The sequence below is a fragment of the Cibotium barometz genome, chromosome 18, assembly GCF_041138505.1.
Source record: "Cibotium barometz isolate CiBa-2024 chromosome 18, ASM4113850v1, whole genome shotgun sequence".
Taxonomy (NCBI): Eukaryota; Viridiplantae; Streptophyta; class Polypodiopsida; order Cyatheales; family Cibotiaceae; genus Cibotium; species Cibotium barometz.
This window is the reverse complement of record NC_141063.1, coordinates 21,373,887-21,383,501: the sequence shown is the minus strand read 5'-3', so window position 1 is coordinate 21,383,501 and position 9,615 is coordinate 21,373,887.

Here is a 9,615-nt window from a genome sequence, read left to right as displayed (position 1 = left end):
GCTTATGGAAGGCTCAATCCACCCTAATTTACCATCAGTAAGTTGCCCCATCCCAAATAATTTCACAATTGAGAGCTTAAGATGTAAGTTACAAGTGCCTCCACGAAGTTCACATAATTTGGGGATATTCATGATGCTACATGCTTTTGTTTATACTTTCTCTAATCTGATGTTCATATCCCTACAATGTCGGTTTTCAAAGATGCTAGTAAAGCTCTTGACATTTTTCTTCTAGAGGGTTGAGATACGAGGACAAATACAAAGGAGACCCAGTCAGATATTTGATGGTCAAAGAAAAAACCACCACTAGATTTTACACTGCTCGTTAAAATTTGTCCTGGGAGTTTCCATGTAGAATGTGGAATTACCACCAAATGGAGTAACCCCTTGATTTTGATACCCTAGAAAAACAAGAAATCAAGCTTTCGTTCTTCCAATCATGGTGCATGAAGGTGACTTGGATCATGTCTTTCAGTTCAAGATTGGAAACTTGAAAGATTACTTAGTTTTATATTTTAGTTTAGGAGTTGTTTTCACCTTTTTGTTGATAGATGGTAGAGAGAGATGAGAAATGTTTGAAAAAACAATCGCATTGTAAGAAACGGATGAAGGAAAGGTTGCACTCATAGCATGGGGTACACACATGCACCATATGATGAGGAAGAAGGTCACCATGGAAGCTTGCTTGAGCCCTCTTGAGAAAGAGAGTGAATATCAAAATGATTAGTGATTATGAGTTAGTTGTGATTAGGGCTTATACTTGTTTTATGTACTCTTGCTCCTTTTCATACTCACTTATCCTCTTGGCCCCCACATTTGGCCATGCCCATGGTCCCTTTTTGGCCCATTATTTACAAGGCTTGACCACCTTTACAAAGCATGTGAATCCACTACGATACAAACCATCCCCAATCAAAATAGTTTTGTCCTCCCAAACAAGAAATAGATGCCAAATTCGATCCCATGAGTGAGGTCTCCACCACCATTAAGGATCCATTTCATGCTTGATTCACCTCCAATCATGTGTAGGGGGTACTTAGGGGGTAAAAGTCTCAAATATGTAATTTTAGTTCAAGAGAGCATACTTGAGCAGTGTAGCCTCAATTCCACATGTGAAACCCATAAATCATGCCACATGATGGCATATGGCTTCCATTAAGTGATCAAAATACACCCATAGTTGGCATCCCTCAAAGCCTCATAATAGTAAATCACATGAAACTACAGTAAGCATACTCATTGTTATTCAACTCATGTAACCCCACCAAATGCATCAAAAAGGCCTTCAAAACCTTCCAACATGGAAGTAGGCTGCCAAGTTGCTTATAAGGTATTCTTGCAAAGTACGGTTACAAAGAACCCTCTCTCTCATGCCCAACACTTTCTTCGGCACAAAGTCAACCAATACCATCCTCATTCATAGGAGGGAGCTCATCCAAAGCTTGCACTTCCGGCCCTACATATGCTTTCAAGTATGATACATGAAAGACATTATGTATCCTTATGGTGGAAGGGAGTAACAGTTAATATACCACTTCTCTAACTCGCCTCAACACCTTGTATAGGCCATCGAAACGGTGATCAAGTTTAGTGCTGGTATTACTCTTGAGAGATCCATATCTTGTCATGGGTAACCTCAACAACACAAAGTCCCTCTCTTTGAATTCCAATGGCCTTCTATGTGCATCTTCATAATGCTTTATCTTCTCTTGAGACTTCTTGATGTTATCTTTGCATGTTTGCAAGAGGGTTTGCATCCTTTCCACTTCATCCTTAGCATGAGGGTTCACATTTTCTTGCTTGAAAGCCACAATAGGCACATGCAACTTGTAGCCATACATAGCCTATCCCAATGCTCACATGGTAAGTGTTGTAAGAAAATTATGCTAAATGCATCCAACTCATCCCGTGCATCTTGCATCTCATAACAATAGTGCCTCAACAAATAAGTCTCAAGCCATGTGTTAACTCTTTCTATGTGACCATTGGTTTCTAGGTGATAGGCCGTACTAGGTGTCGATTGAGTACCCATGCTCTCAAATAGTGTATGCCAAAAGTATCCATGAATTTCACATCTCAATCAATCACTATTTGTTGTGACATTCTATGAAACTTGAACACATACTCCATAAATTGGTGAGCAACCATGGATGCTGAATATCTCACCTTTGTAGGCCCAAAGTGGATAGCTTTTGTCAAGTGATCAACCACCACATAAACACTATCCCATCCCCTCTTAGAAAGAGGAAGGCCAATAATGAAGTCCATTGCAATATGAGTCCACTTATCTTCTGGGAATAGGTAAGGGCTGAAGCAAACCACTGGGTTTTTGTGTGGGATCCTTGTTGAGTTGACAAGGTGCACACTTGGAGAAAAACTCACATACATCTCTCCATAGGCCTTTCCAATGAAAGCTCTTTCTTATTGCATCATAGGTCTTAAAGAGGCATAAGTGTCCCACCATTGGTAAATAATACACCTCAACCAAAACTTTTTGCTTAAATGCCTAGTGAGGTACAAGATACACTCTTTACTTGAAGTAAAATAGCCCATTATACAATCGAAAATGAGGTAAATCATCATATATATCATGCTGTAATTTCTATAGCATATGTGATGCCTCTTTATCTAGCATATACTCCTCTTGGGGATATCCACAATACAATCCTTTTGGACTTCGGTGATGCCAATGAACATGCCCACATCCTTGGAAGTGAATCAGCCACCACATTATCCTTTCCCTTCATGTAAGTGATCTCAAAGTCATAATTTTAAAGAGTTTCCAACCATCTTCTTTGTTTGGCAGAGAGATTGGGCTAAGATAAGAAATACTTAAGCACCGTATGATCATTTCTCACATTAAACTTGATTCCAGAAAGATAGTGTTGCCACTTCTTGATTTCATGCAAGATAGTGATCTCCTCTTGATTATACACATGCATCTCCATCTCTTTATCATCAAGTTTGCAACTCTCAAATGCAATCACCCCATGATCTTGATATAGCATGGCATAAATGCCTCTTCCACATGCATCCACCCTTATAGCAAAAGGCTTGGAAAAGTCTAGATATACCAAAATAGGGCGGTGGTAATAAGCATGCTTTCTAGCTCTTCAAAGCTCTTATGGGTTGTAGCATCCCAAAAGAAAGCTTCTATCTTTAACTTATCCAGCATCAACTGAGCCACAATTTAAGCATACTTATCATGATAAACCTCCTAAAAAGATGATAAGCCTAAGAAACCCCTCAGTTGTGTGATATTGGTAGGAGTTGGCCAATTCTTCACACATTGCACCTTCTTAGGATCCACTCTTATACCATCTTTGTCCACAATATGACCAAGATGCTCCACTTCACTTGCCATGAATGTGTTTTTACTCTCCTTGGCATTTAATTGGTTGCCTCTGAATGCATCCCAATGCCATGCATACATGATCTAATGCTCCTCTTCACTCTTGCTATATACAATATATCATCAAAGAAGACCAATAGAAACTTGAAGAGGGAAGGTTAAAGCACCTTGTTCTCATCAAACCTTGAAAAGTGGCGGGTGGATTACATAACCCAAACGACATAACCATAAAGTGATAGAGATCCCTCTCTCAGTGTCCTAAATGCCATCTTGTACTCATCACCACTGTTCATCCTAATTTAGTGGTAGCCCGATCTCAAGTCAATCTCGATGAGAAATCTTACACCTTTTAACTCATTCAAAGGATCATCTATATCCTTGTTTGGGATGGGATAACAATTCTTAATAGATACCACTATAAGAAGGCATGAAGGAAAGGTGTCACTGATAGCATGGAGTACACACATGCACCATCTCATGAGGGAGAAGGTCACCATTGAAGCTTTCTTGAGTTAAAAAAGTGATTATTATAATGATTAGTGATTATAAGTTAGTTGTGTGATTAAGGTTTATACTTGTCTTATATACTCTTGCCCCTTTGGCCACCCCTTTGGCCATGCCCATGGCCCCTTTTTGGCCCATTATTTTTACAAGGCTTGACCAACTTTACAAATCATGTGAATCCGCTACATTACATGCATGCATACTTGAAGTCCCTTTGCATACTATTCTCATCAAGCATGAACATGACTTCTATGTCCTGGTGTTGTATATAATGGCATGGTTATATAATCAATTTTTTTGTAATTAAAACTTTTATTCATGACAATTTTTCTATAATGTTGATGATTTTTTATGCAATGATTTTTTGTACGTAACTTTTCTTTTCTCAAGATTTTTTTCATATTGCGGCTTTTTGTGCAATGGCTTTCTTATAATGCAAGTTTTGTATGTAATGGATTTTTTTTCTAATGATGTTTTTTTATCATCCAAGTTTGGTATGTGATGGTTTTCCTATAATTTAAGTTTTCACAAGAAATAGTATAACGATAACTAATTGTTGTATCCTAATTTTGATAATGTAATAAAAGTATGCAAGTTTTCTAAAACAAAGTTAACTATATATGCCATTTCCTTCATAAAAGTGTCATTCATCTTTTCAATTACATGAAGATTTCTTTTTCCAAATTTTGTCTAATTGCTATTATGGCTCACAACAACCTCCCAAATGCAAGACTTTATTGAGAGAGCATATCTTTTCATAAGAGAGGATGAGCTGGCCGAAATTGATGCCCATCTTCCTTGATGAGATTAATGTGCAGCAAGCTCTCTTGTTGTAGAAAAGATCATTTTAAAGAGATGTGGAAGTTGATGTCAATCTTCCTTGATGAGATTGATGTGCAACAAGCTCTCCTGTTGCACAAAGATAATTTTAAAGAGATCCTCCAATACATGGAAATTACGGTCCAATCCTAAGTACTACATAATATTCACTGATGATAGTAATAAATAATGGTGGCAACAAACTACATTGACATTATCTTTAACAATGGCAATGCCTTCTTGAAGCACCTTAAAAGATTCACATTTTAGCTATCTTTCACACCCACCCTAGATCTAGATCAAGTAATGGATATTGGGATAGGAAATGTAGGAAAGAACTTCCTCTCTTGGAAGATGATAGTGATATGCTTCCTCCAAGAGCTAGAATTAATGAATCTAGGGACAAGTAATGTAGGAGAGAACTTCCTCTCTTAGAAAATGACAATAATCTTCTTTGTCTCTTGGGAGATGACAATCGTATTCTTCCTCCAAGAGTCAGAATTTATGAAGGCTTCATCTTCAGTAGCGTAAGCCTTGAACAAAGGTTTATATGGTAAGAAAGCTGGAGGAGCAAGTGGATGTTACAACACCTTCCAAGTATAGATAGATGAGGTTATATAAGAAGATCGTGACTTGGAAAAGGAGGAGACCACGGATATTTTCCTAGATTTGGTTGCTTATATCTTGAACTCAATCATTTTAAATGGTCAAAGTTTATATTTCTTGACAACATTGAAAAGGCTTTGTGCATTAGGGGGAGGACGAGACACTCTCCATCCTCATAAACATGGAAGGTGAGGTCAATGTTTGTCACCTTCCAAGTATAGATAGACGATGTTATAGAAGAAGATCGTGACTTAGAAAAGGAGGGGGTCAAGGATCTTTTCCTAGATTTGGATGTTTATCTCTTGAACTCAATCATTTTAAATGGTCAAAGTTCCTATTTCTTGACAACATTCAAAAGGCTTTGGGCATTAGGGAGGATGAGACTTTCTCCATCCTCATAAACATGGAAGGTGAGGTCAATGTTTGTCACAACCCCAACTAATTAGTGAATAATCTGGTAAGGATCGATTTGATTAAGGCTAGTTCATTAGGAGGCATTTGGAATTCAAAAGGGCCCTCTAAGGATTCCTAATTTTAAGGGATTAAAGCTTAAAATGTAAAGGCTTAAGGGGATAAGATGAACGATGACCCCTATTCTTGGGCTCTTTTATAGACTTTCCATCCCCCTACTTGCCTAGACTTTACCTTATTTGTAGGGCTTAAAACCAAAGATTCCCAATCATTACCCTTCCTCCCCCTACTTTTTTAATATACAAACATTCCTCCCTCATATTACTTTTTGAAATTTTTATCATCAATCTCACTCCTCTCTCTTGCCACGCATCACCAACTTAATTGGCGTTTTTTAATAGGGCCTAAAAAATGTAAATTTTTACTTTTTGAAAATTTGACACTTTCTCCCTTAAAAACGCCCCCCAACTTATATCTATATTAAAAAGTCATTTTTCTTCCCATAACTACCTATTTTTCACATCCAAAAAATTTTGAATTTAAGGAGGCCTAAAAATGATGCTTTCACTTTTTAAACTTTATGAATATCATACTAAAAATTACCTCCAAACAATATATATATCTAAAAAATATTTTCCCCTCATTTTCTTACATTAACTATTAAAAAAAGGCTTTTTAAATATAAACATTCCTCCCTCTTTACTTTTTCAATTTTCAAACATTCCCTCTATTTTTTTTGAATTTTTAATGTCCAACCTCTCTCCACTCTCGTTATATCAGCACAAGCTTTTGAATCATCATAATTGAACCTTTTCATCTCTAGGTCCTCCATTACTACCCAAATTACCACCTCATCAAAAACATGTATGGGGGTAGGGGAGAGAAATCACCTTTTTTTAAAAACTCCTTTTATCTCTAAAACTCTCTCACAACTTATATTAGTGTTTAAATTTTATTTTTTTCCCTCAATTCATAAACAAACATTTTTCCTTCTTTATTTTTTTAAAGTTATCAAGCATTCCATCTCATTTCTTTTTGACTTTTTATTTTCAACCTCTTTTCTCTCTCTTTCTCTCCATTATAATCCTAATGGAGCTATAAGAAATCACCAATACTAATAATGACTCACTAAGTAAATGTAAGCTTGATGTGCATATGCATGTTCTTGTGATGAGGAGTATGCATCTTTCAGGCAGACTAACCCTAAACAACCAATACCTCCTCATACTATGCATGCATTAAGGAGTGTAGGAAAAAAGAATATAGATCTTTGGGTTGATGGTCATCTTTATCCCCCTTGATCTACCTATTCGAGATACTCCTCCATTCAAGGACTTATCCACATTTGTACAATTTGTGGGTGAAGGGGATAAGGGATTATTGGGCTACTGCAACAAAGGCTTTCCATGTCTAGAGCATTGCGAAGCAAGTATCTACATTCTTAACTATAGGGCATGTAATCACTTCTACATCAATGCCAACAAGACTTGGTAGAGACCCATCAAAGATGAAGGATCTAGACTCCATAAATGGAGAGAAGGATGCATGCACCTTGAAGCTAGAAGAGACCTTGAATCGGTTAAAAAGAACCCCAAACGGAGGTAAGGAGCACAAGAAAGCATTGGCGTAAATTGAAAGTCTTGCGGTGGAGCGTTGAATTCATGCCACAAAGTAGGTTTGCACTACGCTTCGGCTTAATTGTTCCTACGATATTAGTACCATTAATTTTTAACAGTGATGATTTGCTTTGTAGGGATTTTCTCAAAGAGGCTTATGGTAATACCAATGATGGGTGGAGGGATTTGACGTGTTCATACATCAAGCGCCCTCCTTGACAAAGGAAGTTATGTTGGACTTCATAGACCTTCTTAGCTCAACGAACACTCAAAATGCATGTGATGAAGTTGGAATCATTACCAAGGGCTATGAGGAAATACACCATCTAATTAAGGATTCCCTTCGGAAGCATGGGATTGCAAGCAACTTGTTTCCATCTCCTATAAAGGTATGAGCTACAAAGATAACTAATAATGATGATGTGAAAAGATGTGTGGGGTAGTATTTCCATCTGGAAGGCACATTGACACTACTGAGTCCCAACAAGGGGAAGGCCAACAAATCACTAGTAGTCTTTCAACATGATGCCTTAAATAACTTTTTGTGGACTTAGAATGGCTACATTAAGCCATGGTGAATTTCAATCGTCTCCATTGCATGGTGAGTCTTCTTTCCTCTTACATTTTTTGGTTTGAGAATTACTACCCTACCTTCAGTGGGTGAAGATATTCATTTGCGATTTATACTGTTTAGGAGACACACTAGCATTCCGTGCTTAAATTGGACAAGTGCCAAATTGTCAAAGAGAGAAGGTTAGAGCATATGAGTATCACCTTGATGAATGAGGCAATGGCACATGCATGGGACACAAGCGAGAATGAGATAAAGTAGACTTATTGTTCAATTTGAGAAGAAAATATGGTGTCATGGAGCCTTTGAAGCACCGAAGGAAAAATATGAGGCCTTAGCTTATTCGAGAGAATTCCAAGCATCACAGAGGTAATAAAGGGATCATCTAAATGGCAGACTCCTACATGTAGAAGAAGTAGGTACATTCAATGTGTAGTGGCATTTGGGTGGAGACTAGGAGACCATTAAGTGCATGCTTGGTTGTTCCCAAGGTTCCTCTGCTTGTTGTCCTTGCCCATTTTTCATGGGTGAAGTAGAAAGCAAAGACAAAGGTAAGAAAAAGGATAAAGGAAAGGAGAAGCATGCAGAGGATAAATACAATCATGTGGACACTGATAAGGATAGGGTGCTAGCTACGCAAAGGGTGCTATCGAGGGAAATGGTGCTACTAAGGGGAAGGTCGCTAGTGTAACTAAGGAGAACCAAAATAGTGATGATGACAGAGAAGAGGAAGAAGCTGATGATGAGAAATGGGTTGGTGGAGTCATGTCATGCAACATGTTGGCAGTGCCCAATAGAGACAAGGTAGATCTAAGTTGAAATCATTCCATTCCCATTAGACAATATCCATTTTTGCATGCTCCATGCATTCATTTAGGGGTTTGATCGGTTATATAAGTGCCATATTGACTTTGCATTTTTAATGCCAACAAAGGAATTGAAGAAAGCCATGATGACCAAAGTGGAGGAGTTACTTAATAGCTTGAAATGCCATGGAGGAAACATCAAGATAGCGATTAACAAGCAAACATCTGGAATGATCCATGAGGTGGCCCAACAAGTCTTTCATGAGTGAAACAAAAGTAAGGTAATTTCTCAAGAAGCCTGATAACAAGGAGAATTCCACTTTGTCTTGGGAGCTATGGAGGGAACTTTTTAAATGCACAACCAATGATTGCAACATTCCAAGCCTTCATCTATAGCACTCTAAAGTTTATGTTTCCTTTAACAACATTATCACACTATTGAAGGGAAGCAGCACAATGGAGCAACAATAAACTACCTTCAAAATAGAGCTCAAGTTGTTCACACAAGCTATGGAGGATAGTTGGGGAGAGACAAACATCACTCATTACATGATGGTAGGTTTAAGCAAGATTTACTTTTGGAGTTTTAAGTTGTTGATGTTGAAAGAATGTAATTTGTATGATTGTTATTTCTCATGATAGTTGGTTTTTTGTTTATAAACAAATATGGCTCCTTGGACATGTAGAGCACTCAAGGAATGGAGAAGTTCCACTATTGAGCAAGAGGTGTCTACTCCAAAAACACTCGTCTCATGGGGGAGGAAAGAATCACACAAATTATTTAGAGGGGATGTTCAATTGGTTTTTTCGATATACCTTTGGAAGCTGGTTGTTGAACATGGAGAGGGAATAAGCATTCAAGCTTTCCAAGGCCGTCCAAAAATCCAAGAAGGTCTCAAATTTTGAGAAGTCGAAGCGAACATCTACCCC